Source organism: Cherax quadricarinatus, chromosome 75 (genome assembly GCF_038502225.1).
Source record: "Cherax quadricarinatus isolate ZL_2023a chromosome 75, ASM3850222v1, whole genome shotgun sequence".
Classification (NCBI taxonomy): domain Eukaryota; kingdom Metazoa; phylum Arthropoda; class Malacostraca; order Decapoda; family Parastacidae; genus Cherax; species Cherax quadricarinatus.
In genome coordinates, this window is record NC_091366.1 from 425,042 (window position 1) to 442,500 (window position 17,459).

At 47.7% G+C, this 17,459-nt stretch overlaps 1 long non-coding RNA gene across 1 annotated transcript in view; it reads right to left on the reverse strand.

Moving 5' to 3' along the window:
- Positions 1-31: 31 nt before the first annotated feature.
- Positions 32-17,459, reverse strand: part of LOC128691867 (uncharacterized) — a 23,902-nt gene continuing 6,474 nt past the window's right edge. Inside the window, exons 2-3 of the long non-coding RNA XR_008407501.2 lie at positions 3,732-3,874; positions 32-3,593 (exon numbers count right to left, since the gene is read on the reverse strand). This is a non-coding gene — a long non-coding RNA (uncharacterized lncRNA). The remainder of the gene's footprint in view (positions 3,594-3,731; positions 3,875-17,459) is intronic.

The window sequence follows — 17,459 nt, forward strand, 5'->3', positions numbered from 1 at the left end:
TACTGACTGGCTATATGCTAACAGTTACCACTTAAAACTCACTTTGGGCTCAGGATGAGGATGTGAAAAATTAATTAATTTTCGAACACTCCCTGTTTTTTTTTTTGACGGACATCAAAATAATTTAGAGTTAATTTAGGTGATTGCAGCCCTGAATGACCCTTACGGGGTTAGCTCTATCCGTGAATGTAATTCTGTTAATATTAATTAGGCGTTTGTAATTAACACATTAAAGGTGGTATAATCTTATCACACATCCTCAACAGCTATAACATCTATGTTAATATTAAAAATAAACAAGTGACACTAACATTTCGACTATTTGGTAAGGCAACAGTGTGCAACAATGTGTGTGAGAGCTCATGAGATGTTGGGCAGAGCTCACATAGACATCAAGAGCTCTCACTCACTGCCGCACACTGTAAGAATGAGCTCAAAGTTATGCAAGATTTATTGTAGTCGAGCCAAAATAAATTTGGGCTGGTTACGAATTAATGTTAATGTGACCAGCTTACGCACAATTATACACACAAACGTTTATACAATCAAGTCAAAACAGTTTATTCAATACTCTTCTTCCTTCAAAGGAAGGGGAGAGAAGACGTGGATGCTGAAGGACTCTTGTGTCAGACATGCTTGCCTCCTCTTCCAAAGGAGCTCGGTTACCCCTGTGGATTTAACGCTTCCAAGTGAATATAATGTAACTCCTGTAGTTATATAAGCCTTTATAAAAGTAACTTCATCATTAACACAGTCCAGCATCTTCCTAAGAGTATTGTATCAACCGTGACTGATATAATAACTAGACTAAGAAATTAGGAGGACTCCTGTAATGTAATAAATTCTGTACTACTGTAAAAACTTATGGGTAAGGGAGAGAGAGCTTGTACAAGACAGATGGTAGTTAAGGTTTTAAATAGATGAGTGTAAACTCGTGTACTTGCAATGTTAAGTGTACTTGTGTACCATTTCTGGTGTGCTGACCTCCTTTTCTACCCGACGTCAATATGGGTAAGTTTTTTTTTTTTAACTCTGGGTAATTCTCCTTCTTATATATGTATGGTAGTGTGTGTCTATATATGTGTCTGGTGTGCGTGAGTGTGTGTGTGTGTGTGTGTGTGGGTATGCTTGTGTGTGTGTGTGGTGAGTAACTGTCTTTATTCAGTGCTGGGTCTTAACATAGTATTTAAGTAGTTTGCACCTAGGTTTAGGGACCACTTCTCTGGGATAGGTGACACATTCCTCACAGGTGCTTGTCTGGTTAAAACCCAAACATCTTTCTCGGAGTTTAACACTTAAATTGATAAATTTTTCTTGGCATAAACACGGGATATTTCCCCTACAGTCTAAATTTGCTGCCGATGTCACGGAATGAATTATGGTTTGTGGAGTGTGAAGAAAATACTTAAAATAGTTTTATTCGGCTTGTAATATGATGAAAAGGTCATGACTGCAGCAAGTTGATAATGGTAATGTAAAACTGATTACGTATCCTCGTAATATACAATATACTGGGTAACTTGTCCGGGGCTGTACATCATACACTGACTGCTGGGATGATGTCTGTGGCCTGGGGAAAACCTCTTAAGTTTATGTAGACACAGCTACACTTAAACACAATTATACATAATGTAAATTACTCATCAGCATAACCCCAAAAAAAGATCGAAGTGATTCAGTTGCATCTATATCTTCCTGAGTTTGGTTGGCGTCATCCACCTGCTATCATTAACAATTTCTTCTTCCATTATTTTCCCGGGAACTTTATTTTCTATATAATACCCACCCATATTTGGGCAACATATTTTTCTAAAGACCCAATGGAAGTAAGTCACTGACGTTTTTGGGTTATCCTGGCTAATTTACACTACGTATGATAATTGTACTTATGAGTACCTGTACCTAAATAAACTTATGCAAGTAATGAAACTAACGCAAGTCGTTAATAACGCATTAACAACGGGACACATCAATGAACAATTTTCCAACATCAATCAGAGTCTTCTGAAGGAGACTCGAACTTCTGTTCATAGCATATTCAATACAGAAAATTTCAAACCATATTACAGATGGCTGAGGCCAGATATATAAGGTAGTAAGTAACAGGACAAGTGTTTCCTGATGCGGGTCTTAGTTATATGACCCACAGCTGGAGCTTTTGGTCATCTGACCGAGACCTTCAACTGGCTTACCCCTCCACCCCTTTAAAAGTATGGTTATGAATATAACCCATTTTTTTTATTTTAGTGAACCGGTGTCAGGATGAACAAGTGTGAAAAACAAATAGATCACCTTATCCTTTAAATATTATGTACATTTTTGTGTACATGACATGTTTATTTCTGCCTCATTGATGGGCGACTCGTGTCTGGCAGCGAGGGCGCACTGTTGGCCCTGAGAAAATTGCTATCCACATGTTGGCTGTGTATAGTGTACCAAGTGTTGAGCAATAAGAGTAGGTGTGCCAGGGAAAACATAATTGTGCAATAATCCTCACTTGTGCACAACAGATTTAGCGACACTGATACACTAACTATAAGTAAATAACTTATCAAAGCACAAGTCTTTAAAGACACACACTCTAACTCCTAGTTATGTTGTCTAATTTAAATAAAATATTACAGACTTTATTAAAAATTATTTAATTAAAAACACTACTTCTTATAGTCTATACAAAAAGAAAGCAATTATACTAATTTAGTGTATAAATTGGTAAAGAAAATCTTGTTACTTGCAGGAGCACTGTGTAGATGGTTACATTGTAGCTGCAACACTGGAGCATTTGAAGGAAGATCTGGTGTGTCCCAGCATCACCACAGGAGAGGTATGTATACCAGCATCACCACAGGAGAGGTATGTATACCAGCATCACCACAGGAGAAGTATGTATACCAGCATCACCACAGGAGAGGTATGTATACCAGCATCACCACAGGAGAGGTATGTATCCCAGCATCACCACAGGAGAGGTATGTATCCCAGCATCACCACAGGAGAGGTATGTATCCCAGCATCAACACAGGAGAGGCGTGTATCCCAGCATCACCACAGGAGAGAAGTGTATCCCAGCATCACCACAGGAGAGGAATGTATCCCAACCTCACAGGATAGCCGTGTATCCCAGCGTCACCACAGGAGATGAGTGTATCCCAGCATCACCACAGGAGAGGAAATATATCACATATCTCCACGTGAGAGGAAATATGATACATTATCGCCGTTAGGAAGGATAAGTGAGGCAGCATCACCTCTGAAGAGGTAATTTCACTTGAATCTGTAAGTGATGAATTACTTTTAACATTGCGTGACACATAAATCTAAGTGAGAATGTGAGAGGAAGAGTCATTTGGGAACATTAATGACCACGGAACGTTTGCTGTCGTTAATGAGTTACAAGAAACATGATGTGGAGAAAAGCCACTTGAAACAGTACATAGCTTGGAGGAGTTGAATGTGGTAAGTGCCGTGCTGGACTTGCTTGGAGTGTTACTTGAGAAGTGTTAACTTAGTTACTGAGAGAAGCAGCGGAGGAGAGTCACTGGGAACTTGGCGAGGTTGGCTGTTAGCAAGTAGTAGGCTGGAACCCTGAAATACTGACACACAACATATTAATGTTATACTCATGGGGAGTAGTAAGCTAGAACATTAAAATACCGAGACACATTAATGCTATACGAATAGGGAAACACTATAACAGTATGGAAATTTTAATTCTTAAGACTATAATATACCTGTTTATCCACCTCCTCCTCTTCTATTTACTTTTTATCCTTTTCCTTCTGTTTGTCTTCCTTCTGTTCTTTGTGTTCCTTCTCTTTACACTGAGGTTTCATACGGTCTTGGCTAGGTTTTTTGTCCGGCATGTGACTTCTGGCTGTGGAGGGAGTAGTGTAGTTGCTTTAATATCTTTATTATGCACACCATACCCATCCTGTGGGCGGTAGTCAAAAGATTACAGAGGTACATAATGTGTCCAGGGACTGGGCCCCAAAGTTTTGAGAGATGAGCAAGTTACAAAGGTAATGAACTCACAAGTTACAAAGGTAATTAACTCCAGGTAGATCTGGTGACAATTATGACAAGTTTCAAAGGTATTTACAGATTACAGAGGTACGTAATGGGTCCAGGGACTGGGCCCCAAAGTTTTGATAGCTGAACTAGGTACAAAGGTAATGAACTTACAGGTTACAAAGGTAATGAAGTAGTGTACAGATTAACGTTATACACACGTACACTCTCGCATACACACACTCATACACGAGTATATCGCTAAGCATATCACCAGAAATATACACACACGTCAGCCCTGAGCATATGCAAAATTAGCAAGCCTCAAGACAGAATTCAGAATATTTCAGGGCCTTATATTAGGAAATTCATCGAGTAAACAGCCCCAACATGGAGCCCCACAGCTGGACAAGTACCTGAAGAAATTAGAAAAACGTTCAGAGGTTTGTAACCAGGTTAACATTGTTCGAGAACTGTTTCACTTGTTGGTGGAGACAACCCACCTCACGCAGCTTCTTCGAGGTGTGGCCTGAAGCATGTACCTTAGCCCCCCCCCTCCCTTCCCTCTTCCTCATTCCCTCCTCTCCCTTCCCTCTCCCTCATTCTCTCCCCTCCCTTCCCTCTCTCTCATTCTCTCCCCTCCCTTCCCTCTTCCTCATTCCCTCCTCTCCCTTCCCTCTCCCTTCCCTTTCCCTCATTCTCTCCCCTCCCTTCCCTCTCTCATTCTCTCCCCTCCCTTCCCTCTTCCTCAGTCCCTCCTCTCCCTTCCCTCTCCCTTCCCTCTCCCTCATTCTCTCCCCTCCCTTCCCTCTCTCTCATTCTCTCCCCTCCCTTCCCTCTTCCTCATTCCCTCCTCTCCCTTCCCTCTCCCTCATTCTCTCCCCTCCCTTCCCTCTCTCTCATTCTCTCCCCTCCCTTCCCTCTTCCTCATTCCCTCCTCTCCCTTCCCTCTCCCTTCCCTCTCCCTCATTCTCTCCCCTCCCTTCCCTCTCTCTCATTCTCTCCCCTCCCTTCCCTCTTCCTCATTCCCTCCTCTCCCTTCCCTCTCCCCTCTCCCTCATTCTCTCCCCTCCCGTCCCTCTCTCTCATTCTCTCCCCTCCCTTCCCTCTTCCTCATTCCCTCCTCTCCCTTCCCTCTCCCTCATTCTCTCCCCTCCCTTCCCTCTCCCTCATTCCCTCCCCTCCCTCCATGGTCCCAGTCTTACTACGCACTTTGCATGCTTCTATTATCAAACATTCTTCTTTTCCTTCCGCATTCTACATTGGTTATCCACTTCATTCCTCCCTCCCTCCCTCTAGCCTTCCCTCTCCCACAATCAATACTGTTACAGACTCCAAATGAACACAAAAAATGAGTTTCTTGTTGGTAGAAAAACTGAGGGAGAGTGTGAAGGAGAGAGTGTGTGGAGAAGGTAGCGAGGGAGAGTGTGTGGAGAAGGTAGCGAGGGAGAGTATGTGGAGAAGGTAGCGAGGGAGAGTATGTGGAGAAGGTAGCGAGGGAGAGTATGTGGAGAAGGTAGCGAGGGAGAGTATGTGGAGAAGGTAGCGAGGGAGAGTATGTGGAGAAGGTAGCGAGGGAGAGTATGTGGAGAAGGTAGCGAGGGAGAGTATGTGGAGAAGGTAGCGAGGGAGAGTGTGTGGAGAAGGTAGCGAGGGAGAGTGTGTGGAGAAGGTAGCGAGGGAGAGTGTGTGGAGAAGGTTGCAAGGGAGAGTGTGTGGAGAAGGTAGCGAGGGAGAGTGTGGAGGAGTGTGTGAAGAAGGAAGAGTGTGGAGGGAGTGTGAAAATGTGAGTGTGTATGAGAGAAGATGAACAAGGAAGAGTAAGACAGGAATAGATCGATGCAAAGAGAGAGAGAGAGAGAGAGAGAGAGGAGCTTTCTTGGGAGAGTTACACAAACAGACAAACAACAGTGAGACAACAGAAGCAGGTGATAGAAGAGGAAGAAATGATGGGAAGCAGATGAAAAATGAGTGGAGGCAGACAGGCAGGCAGACACTCAGGCAAACAATCAGCCAGACAGGCAGACACTCAGGCAAACAGAGTCAGCCAGACAGGCAGACACTCAGGCAAACAGAGTCAGCCAGACAGGCAGACACTCAGGCAAACAATCAGCCAGACAGGCAGACACTCAGGCAAACAGAGTCAGCCAGACAGGCAGACAGCCAGGCAAATAGTCAGGCAGACAGGTTGGGGAAGGAAGGAGGTACACAAGGGAGAAGTATCATATATAATGATGGAAAGAGAGACCATTTTACCACAATCTTGGACCTTGAGGGAGGAGTCATCACCACCAGTGTTAGTTACTCCTTGGCACGGATAACACTGGCAGAGTTAACACTGATATTGTTAACACTGGCAAGGTTAACACTGACTTAGTTAACAATAAGACAGTTAACACTGACATAGTTAAAATGATACTAGAGTCTTCATTCAAATAACTATAAATTACCTTCATATTACGCTTCCTTCATATTACGTCTCATTCCCCAAGTGGTGTACGGTTACTTCAGAAACCTGGTAAATGATTTGCACTCTGACAGCATATCTGGTGTTTTCTATCTCAAGAACACCAATGTTAACATCAATCTTTTTAGAGACCCAGACTGAGAACAGGTCTCAGTGTAAGGCTCTTGATCCAAGAAACAGGACTTACCCCTCACCTTCCTTGGATCGAACTTGGTTGCCTCCCAGTTCCCCAAGTGCTATATAGCTCGTACGAGACTCGCCAATTTGTGGTTGCAGGGGTTGAATCACGGCTCCTGGCCCCGCCACAGCGATGGGACAAGGGTGTCAGAAACTATTAACATGCAGGGGAAGATATGTTGATAATGGAATACGCTTCCCTGTTTTGAACCCTATGAGAAAGTCCCCTAGCGAGGCTTGAGGATGCCCTGGAACCCTATGACTGAGAGTCCCCTAGCGAGGCTTGAAGATGTCCTGGAACCCTATGACTGAGAGTCCCCTAGCGAGGCTTGAGGATTTCCTGGAACCCTATGACTGAGAGTCCCCTAGCGAGGCTTGAAGATGTCCTGGAACCCTATGACTGAGAGTCCCCTAGCGAGGCTTGAGGATGTCCTGGAACCCTATGACTGAGAGTCCCCTAGCGAGGCTTGAGGATGTCCTGGAACCCTATGACTGAGAGTCCCCTAGCGAGGCTTGAGGATGTCCTGGAACCCTATGACTGAGAGTCCCCTAGCGAGGCTTGAGGATGTCCTGGAACCCTATGACTGAGAGTCCCCTAGCGAGGCTTGAATATGTCCTGGAACCCTATGACTGAGAGTCCCCTAGCGAGGCTTGAGGATGTCCTGGAACCCTATGACTGAGAGTCCCCTAGCGAGGCTTGAGGATGTCCTGGAACCCTATGACTGAGAGTCCCATAGCGAGGCTTGAGGATGTCCTGGAACCCTATGACTGAGAGTCCCCTAGCGAGGCTTGAGGATGCCCTGGAACCCTATGACTGAGAGTCCCCTAGCGAGGCTTGAGGACGTCCTGGAACCCTATGACTGAGAGTCCCCTAGCGAGGCTTGAGGATGTCCTGGAACCCTATGACTGAGAGTCCCCTAGCGAGGCTTGAGGATGTCCTGGAACCCTATGACTGAGAGTCCCCTAGCGAGGCTTGAGGACGTCCTGGAACTCTATGATTGAGAGTCCCCTAGTGAGGCTTGAGGATGCCCTGGAACCCTATGACTGAGAGTCCCCTAGCGAGGCTTGAAGATGTCCTGGAACCCTATGACTGAGAGTCCCCTAGCAAGGCTTGAGGATGTCCTGGAACCCTATGATTGAGAGTCCCCTAGCGAGGCTTGAGGATGTCCTGGAACTCTATAACTGAGAGTCCCCTAGCGAGGCTTGATGATGTCCTGGAACCCTATGACTGAGAGTCCCCTAGCGAGGCTTGAGGATGTCCTGGAACTCTATGGCTGAGAGTCCCCTAGCGAGGCTTGAGGATGCCCTGGAACCCTATGACTGAGAGTCCCCTAGCGAGGCTTGAGGACGTCCTGGAACCCTATGACTGAGAGTCCCCTAGCGAGGCTTGAGGATGTCTTGGAACCCTATGACTGAGAGTCCCCTAGCAAGGCTTGAGGATGTCCTGGAACCCTATGACTGAGAGTCCCCTAGCGAGGCTTGAAGATGTCCTGGAACCCTATGATTGAGAGTCCCCTAGCGGGGCTTGAGGATGTCCTGGAACCCTATGACTGAGAGTCCCCTAGCGAGGCTTGAAGGTGTTCAGTCATGTTGGCGTAATGGTTATGTTGGTGTCCTGGTCATGTTGGTGTCCTGGTCATATTGGTGTCGTTCTCATGTTGGTGTCGTGGTCATGTTGGTGTTGTGGTCATGTTGGTGTCGTGGTCATGTTGGTATCCTGGTCATGTTGGTGTTGTGGTCATGTTGGTGCCCTGGTCATGTTGGTGTCCTGGTCATGTTGGTGTCCTCGTCATGTTGGTGTCGTGGTCATGTTGGTGTCGTGGTCATGTTGGTGTCGTGGTCATGTTGGTGTCGTGGTCATGTTGGTGTCCTGGTCATGATGGTGTCCTGGTCAAGTTGGTGTCCTGGTCATGTTGGTGTCGTGGTCATGTTGGTGTCCTGGTCATGTTGGTGTCCTGGTCATGTTGGTGTTGTGGTCATGTTGGTGTCGTGGTCATGTTGGTGTCCTGGTCATGTTGGCGCCCTGGTCATGTTGGTGTTGTGGTCATGTTGGTGTTGTGGTCATGTTGGTGTCCTGGTCATGTTGGCGCCCTGGTCATGTTGGTGTCGTGGTCATGTTGGCGCCCTGGTCATGTTGGTGTCGTGGTCATGTTGGCGTCCTGGTCATGTTGGCGCCCTGGTCATGTTGGTGTCGTGGTCATGTTGGCGTCCTGGTCATGTTGGTGTCCTGGTCATATTGGTGTCGTGGTCATGTTGGCGTCCTGGTCATGTTGGCGCCCTGGTCATGTTGGTGTCGTGGTCATGTTGGCGTCCTGGTCATGTTGGCGCCCTGGTCATGTTGGTGTCCTGGTCATGTTGGCGCCCTGGTCATGTTGGTGTCCTGGTCATGTTGGCGCCCTGGTCATGTTGGTGTCCTGGTCATGTTGGTGTCCTGGTCATGTTGGCGCCCTGGTCATGTTGGTGTCCTGGTCATGTTGGTGTCCTGGTCATGTTGGCGTCCTGGTCATGTTGGTGTCCTGGTCATGTTGGTGTCCTGGTCATGTTGGTGTCCTGGTCATGTTGGTGTCCTGGTCATATTGGTGTCGTGGCCATGTTGGTGTCCTGGTCATGTTGGTGTCCTGGTCATGTTGGCGCCCTGGTCATGTTGGTGTTGTGGTCATGTTGGTGTCGTGGTCATGTTGGTGTCCTGGTCATGTTGGTGTCCTGGTCATGTTGGTGTCCTGGTCATGTTGGTGTCCTGGTCATGTTGGTGTCCTGGTCATGTTGGTGTCCTGGTCATGTTGGTGTCCTGGTCATGTTGGTGTCGTGGCCATGTTGGTGTCCTGGTCATGTTGGCGCCCTGGTCATGTTGGTGTCCTGGTCATGTTGGTGTCCTGGTCATGTTGGTGTCCTGGTCATGTTGGCGTCCTGGTCATGTTGGTGTCCTGGTCATGTTGGCGTCCTGGTCATGTTGGCGCCCTGGTCATGTTGGTGTCCTGGTCATGTTGGTGTCCTGGTCATGTTGGTGTCCTGGTCATGTTGGCGTCCTGGTCATGTTGGTGTCCTGGTCATGTTGGTGTCCTGGTCATGTTGGTGTCCTGGTCATGTTGGTGTCCTGGTCATGTTGGTGTCCTGGTCATGTTGACGTCCTGATCATGTTGGTGTCCTGGTCATGTTGGTGTCCTGGTCATGTTGGTGTCCTGGTCATGGTGCACAGCAAACTATGGAACATATTTTAAAAGTTTACGTATGACTTGGGTTTTTTTAATTTTTGTCACAATTTTTATAGTTGCCGAGGTGCCTGTGGGGAGCTCGGGGACCTTTTTTAAAAGGTCTTGTAAATAAATATATATATTTACCCTTGGTTCCCTAACTCATGTTAGTTGTTGTAACTAATGTTATAGTGTTTGTCTTGTGTTTTTATTAATGTTGGTAATGTTTTCTTGTTAATTTGACTTCACTTGCTCTCATGATGACCCTGTGTGACCCGTAAGGGTCATACAGCACCAGGGGAATGGGAGACAACCAGGTCTGGTGTGGGGAAGAGGGGGATGGCTCCAGTTCCTTGAATGTGGAGCACTTGATCATCAGTAAGGCAGCAGAGCATCCTTGGAGGCTGGAGGTGAGAGATGCCTCAGTGAGACGGTGATGGAGGGTCACCGTGGTGGTGTACGTCTGGAGGTGAGAGATTCCTCAGTGAGACGGTGATGGAGGGTCACCGTGGTGGTGTACGTCTGGAGGTGAGAGATTCCTCAGTGAGACAGTGATGGAGGGTCACCGTGGTGGTGTACGTCTGGAGGTGAGTGATTCCTCGGTGAGACAGTGATGTCACCGTGGTGGTGTAGAGGTGAGAGATTCCTCAGTGAGACAGTGATGGAGGGTCACCGTGGTGGTGTACGTCTGGAGGTGAGAGATTCCTCAGTGAGACAGTGATGGAGGGAGTACGTCTGGAGGTGAGAGATTCCTCAGTGAGACAGTGATGGAGGGTCACCGTGGTGGTGTACGTCTGGAGGTGAGAGATGCCTCAGTGAGACAGTGATGGAGGGTCACCGTGGTGGTGTACGTCTGGAGGTGAGAGATGCCTCAGTGAGACAGTGATGGAGGGTCACCTGGTGGTGTACGTCTGGAGGTGAGAGATGCCTCAGTGAGACAGTGATGGAGGGTCACCGTGGTGGTGTACGTCTGGAGGTGAGAGATGCCTCAGTGAGACAGTGATGCTCACCGTGGTGGTGTACGTCTGGAGGTGAGAGATGTTTCAGTGAGACAGTGATGGAGGGTCACCGTGGTGGTGTACGTCTGGAGGTGAGAGATGCTTCAGTGAGACAGTGCCTGGAGGGTCACCGTGGTGGTGTACGTCTGGAGGTGAGAGATGCTTCAGTGAGACAGTAATGCTCACCGTGGTGGTGTACGTCTGGAGGTGAGAGATGCTTCAGTGAGACAGTGCCTGGAGGGTCACCGTGGTGGTGTACGTCTGGAGGTGAGAGATGCCTCAGTGAGACAGTGCCTGGAGGGTCACCATGATGCTGTACGTTACATATTACCATGACAACAACCAAGCATCACCATGGCAACATTAAAACTATTACTATGGCAATAGTCCCGTAGCTGGATCGCTAGCGCACTCACCTCACACAAGGAGGTTCGGGGTTCGAATCTCCTCCGGTACGACTGGAAAACATTAGGGACGTGTTTCCATAACACACCTGCTGTCCATGTTCACCCATCAGTTTAAAATGGGTACCTGAGTGTTAGTGGATTGGTGTGGGTCGCGTCCTGGGACAAAACTGACCTAATTTGCGGGAAATACTCAGCATAACAAGGGACTTTCTATATAGTAGTATGTCATTGGTGTCAGCTATGATCTGTATACCTTGTACATGTACTGGTAGTAAATAAAGATACATTATTATTATTCATTAAGCTGCTGTAACCACCTTGTGCTATAGTAGACCTCTTGTTAAGGGGCTGGACTAGTGGGCACTATACACAAGCAGTGTTAATACAGTGTTCAGTAGGATCGAGCACACACACACAAGTCCATAACTGCCTGTCTACAGGTGTTCCTGTTCCTCTCTGTGCAAACAGCGATAGACAGCTGACTCTCGGCCACATCTCAACACTCTGACCATGACTTGAGCTTTTCTGCTTTAGTCAGGGTTATTATAATTACCGAGGTGCCTGTAGGGACCTCTGAGAACTTGATAATTACCGAGGTACCTGTAGGGACCTCTGGGAACTTTATAATTACCGAGGTGCCTGTAGGGACCTCTTTATAATTACCGAGGTGCCTGTAACTCTGGGATAATTACCGAGGTGCCTGTAGGGACCTCTGGGAACTTTATAATTACCGAGGTGCCTGTAGGGACCTCTGGGAACTTTATAATTACCGAGGTGCCTGTAGGGACCTCTGGGAACTTTATAATTACCGAAGTGCCTGTAGGGACCTCTGGGAACTTTATAATTACCGAGGTGCCTGTAGGGACCTCTGGGAACTTTATAATTACCGAGGTGCCTGTAGGGACCTCTGGGAACTTTATAATTACCGAGGTGCCTGTAGGGACCTCTGGGAACTTTATAATTACCGAGGTGCCTGTAGGGACCTCTGGGAACTTTATAATTACCGAGGTGCCTGTAGGGACCTCTGGGAACTTTATAATTACCGAGGTGCCTGTAGGGACCTCTGGGAACTTTATAATTACCGAGGTGCCTGTAGGGACCTCTGGGAACTTTATAATTACCGAGGTGCCTGTAGGGACCTCTGGGAACTTTATAATTACCGAGGTGCCTGTAGGGACCTCTGGGAACTTTATAATTACCGAGGTGCCTGTAGGGACCTCTGGGAACTTTATAATTACCGAGGTGCCTGTAGGGACCTCTGGGAACTTTATAATTACCGAGGTGCCTGTAGGGACCTCTGGGAACTTTATAATTACCGAGGTGCCTGTAGGGACCTCTGGGAACTTTATAATTACCGAGGTGCCTGTAGGGACCTCTGGGAACTTTATAATTACCGAGGTGCCTGTAGGGACCTCTGGGAACTTTATAATTACCGAGGTGTCTGTAGGGACCTCTGGGAACTTTATAATTACCGAGGTGCCTGTAGGGACCTCTGGGAACTTTATAATTACCGAGGTGCCTGTAGGGACCTCTGGGAACTTTATAATTACCGAGGTGCCTGTAGGGACCTCTGGGAACTTTATAATTACCGAGGTGCCTGTAGGGACCTCTGGGAACTTTATAATTACCGAGGTGCCTGTAGGGACCTCTGGGAACTTTATAATTACCGAGGTGTCTGTAGGGACCTCTGGGAACTTTATAATTACCGAGGTGCCTGTAGGGACCTCTGGGAACTTTATAATTACCGAGGTGCCTGTAGGGACCTCTGGGAACTTTATAATTACCGAGGTGCCTGTAGGGACCTCTGGGAACTTTATAATTACCGAGGTGCCTGTAGGGACCTCTGGGAACTTTATAATTACCGAGGTGCCTGTAGGGACCTCTGGGAACTTTATAATTACCGAGGTGCCTGTAGGGACCTCTGGGAACTTTATAATTACCGAGGTGTCTGTAGGGACCTCTGGGAACTTTATAATTACCGAGGTGCCTGTAGGGACCTCTGGGAACTTTATAATTACCGAGGTGCCTGTAGGGACCTCTGGGAACTTTATAATTACCGAGGTGCCTGTAGGGACCTCTGGGAACTTTATAATTACCGAGGTGCCTGTAGGGACCTCTGGGAACTTTATAATTACCGAGGTGCCTGTAGGGACCTCTGGGAACTTTATAATTACCGAGGTGCCTGTAGGGACCTCTGGGAACTTTATAATTACCGAGGTGCCTGTAGGGACCTCTGGGAACTTTATAATTACCGAGGTGCCTGTAGGGACCTCTGGGAACTTTATAATTACCGAGGTGCCTGTAGGGACCTCTGGGAACTTTATAATTACCGAGGTGTCTGTAGGGTCCTCTGGGAACTTTATAATTACCGAGGTGCCTGTAGGGACCTCTGGGAACTTTATAATTACCGAGGTGCCTGTAGGGACCTCTGGGAACTTTATAATTACCGAGGTGCCTGTAGGGACCTCTGGGAACTTTATAATTATCGAGGTGCCTGTAGGGACCTCTGAGAACTTTATAATTACCGAGGTGCCTGTAGGGACCTCTGGGAACTTTATAATTACCGAGGTGCCTGTAGGGACCTCTGGGAACTTTATAATTACCGAGGTGTCTGTAGGGACCTCTGGGAACTTTATAATTACCGAGGTGCCTGTAGGGACCTCTGGGAACTTTATAATTACCGAGGTGCCTGTAGGGACCTCTGGGAACTTTATAATTACCGAGGTGCCTGTAGGGACCTCTGGGAACTTTATAATTACCGAGGTGCCTGTAGGGACCTCTGGGAACTTTATAATTACCGAGGTGCCTGTAGGGACCTCTGGGAACTTTATAATTACTGAGGTGTCTGTAGGGACCTCTGGGAACTTTATAATTACCGAGGTGCCTGTAGGGACCTCTGGGAACTTTATAATTACCGAGGTGCCTGTAGGGACCTCTGGGAACTTTATAATTACCGAGGTGCCTGTAGGGACCTCTGGGAACTTTATAATTACCGAGGTGCCTGTAGGGACCTCTGGGAACTTTATAATTACCGAGGTGTCTGTAGGGACCTCTGGGAACTTTATAATTACCGAGGTGCCTGTAGGGACCTCTGGGAACTTTATAATTACCGAGGTGCCTGTAGGGACCTCTGGGAACTTTATAATTACCGAGGTGCCTGTAGGGACCTCTGGGAACTTTATAATTACCGAGGTGCCTGTAGGGACCTCTGGGAACTTTATAATTACCGAGGTGCCTGTAGGGACCTCTGGGAATTTTATAATTACCGAGGTGCCTGTAGGGACCTCTGGGAACTTTCAGGAGAGTCCCCTAACATTGTTTTCAAGTGGTTTTAACTGATGTTAAATACTTTTACTCAATGTGATAGTATTTGTGTGTTGCGTTTTATTCAAATTAGAAATGTTTGTTAATTTTAACTTTGGTTTTTCTTAAGTGTTTAGTATGCGTTTGTTTTTATGCCAAGTGTGCTGACTGACCCACACAGTCAAAGCAATCTTTAATTTTAAAGATAGATAGAGAGAGAGAGAGAGAGAGAGAGAGAGAGAGAGAGAGAGCAAGCAGTGTTGGGTTACTGGAACAATGTGTAGATACGACCCTTCTGTGGTGTGAATGTGAAATGGCAGCCTGTTAAATGTTTGACACTCTGGTAGGTGCTATTTCACAGTCTGGCAAATTCAGAGGAAAGACTGGACCCAACAGTAAGACCCAAGGACCGGGTGGGAAGACCACGTACACCAGGGAACACGGACAAGTGTCCCACATTCACTAGGAGACGCGGACATGTGTCCCTCATACACTGTAGAACACGGACATGTGTGTCCTACCAGGCAACACGGACATGTGTCTCACACACACACCAGGCAACACGGACATGTGTCTCACATACACCAGGCAACACGGACATGTCTCACATACACCAGGCAACACGGGCATGTGTCTCACACACACCAGGCAACACGGACATATGTCACACACACCAGGCAACACGGACATGTGTCTCACATACACCAGGCAACACGGATATGTGTCTCACATACTTCAGGCAACACGGACATGTCTCACACACACCAGGCAACACGGACATGTGTCTCACACACACCAGGCAACACGGACATGTGTCTCACACACACCAGGCAACACGGACATGTGTCTCACACACACCAGGCAACACGGACATGTCTCACACACACCAGGCAACACGGACATGTGTCTCACACACACCAGGCAACACGGACATGTGTCTCACACACACCAGGCAACACGGACATGTGTCTCACACACATCAGGCAACACGGACATGTGTCTCACACACACCAGGCAACACGGACATGTGTCTCACACACACCAGGCAACACGGACATGTGTCTCACACACATCAGGCAACACGGACATGTGTCTCACACACACCAGGCAACACGGACATGTGTCTCACACACACCAGGCAACACGGACATGTGTCTCACACACACCAGGCAACACGGACATGTGTCTCACACACATCAGGCAACACGGACATGTGTCTCACATACATCAGGCAACACGGACATGTGTCTCACACACACCAGGCAACACGGACATGTGTCTCACATACATCAGGCAACACGGACATGTCTCACATACATCAGGCAACACGGACATGTGTCTCACACACATCAGGCAACACGGACATGTGTCTCACACACACCAGGCAACACGGACATGTGTCTCACATACATCAGGCAACACGGACATGTGTCTCACACACATCAGGCAACACGGACATGTGTCTCTCACACACCAGGCAACACGGACATGTGTCTCACATACATCAGGCAACACGGACATGTGTCTCACACACATCAGGCAACACGGACATGTGTCTCTCACACATCAGGCAACACGGACATGTGTCTCACATACATCAGGCAACACGGACATGTGTCTCACACACACCAGGCAACACGGACATGTCTCTCACACACACCAGGCAACACGGACATGTCTCACACACACCAGGCAACACGGACATGTGTCTCACACACACCAGGCAACACGGACATGTGTCTCACACACACCAGGCAACACGGACATGTCTCACACACACCAGGCAACACGGACATGTCTCACACACACCAGGCAACACGGACATGTGTCTCACACACACCAGGCAACACGGACATGTCTCACACACACCAGGCAACACGGACATGTCTCACACACACCAGGCAACACGGACATGTCTCACACACACCAGGCAACACGGACATGTCTCACACACACCAGGCAACACGGACATGTGTCTCACACACACACCAGGCAACACGGACATGTCTCACACACACCAGGCAACACGGACATGTGTCTCACACACACACCAGGCAACACGGACATGTGTCTCACACACACCAGGCAACACGGACATGTCTCACACCAGGCAACACGGACATGTGTCTCACACACACACCAGGCAACACGGACATGTCTCACACACACCAGGCAACACGGACATGTGTCTCACACACACACCAGGCAACACGGACATGTGTCTCACACACACCAGGCAACACGGACATGTCTCACACACACACCAGGCAACACGGACATGTCTCACACACACCAGGCAACACGGACATGTGTCTCACACACACACCAGGCAACACGGACATGTCTCACACACACCAGGCAACACGGACCTGTGTCTCACACACACACCAGGCAACACGGACATGTGTCTCACACACACACCAGGCAACACGGACATGTCTCACACACACCAGGCAACACGGACATGTGTCTCTCACACACACCAGGCAACACGGACATGTGTCTCACACACACCAGGCAACACGGACATGTCACACACACACCAGGCAACACGGACATGTCTCACACACACCAGGCAACACGTGTGTCTGATATGTTGGTGTAGTGTCTGATATGTGGAAGATGGCTAATGTAACTCCTATTTTTAAAACAGGGGACAAGTCGTTACCGTCAAATTACCGCCCAATAAGCCTGACCTCAATTGTAGGCAAATTACTAGAGTCAATTATAGCTGAGATTATAAGAAGCCATCTCGATAAGCATAGCTTGATTAATGATACTCAGCATGGATTCACAAGAGGCCGGTCTTGTCTAACTAATTTATTAACTTTCTTCAGTAAAGCTTTTGAGGCTGTTGACCACAATAAAGAATTTGATATTATTTACTTAGATTTTAGTAAGGCTTTTG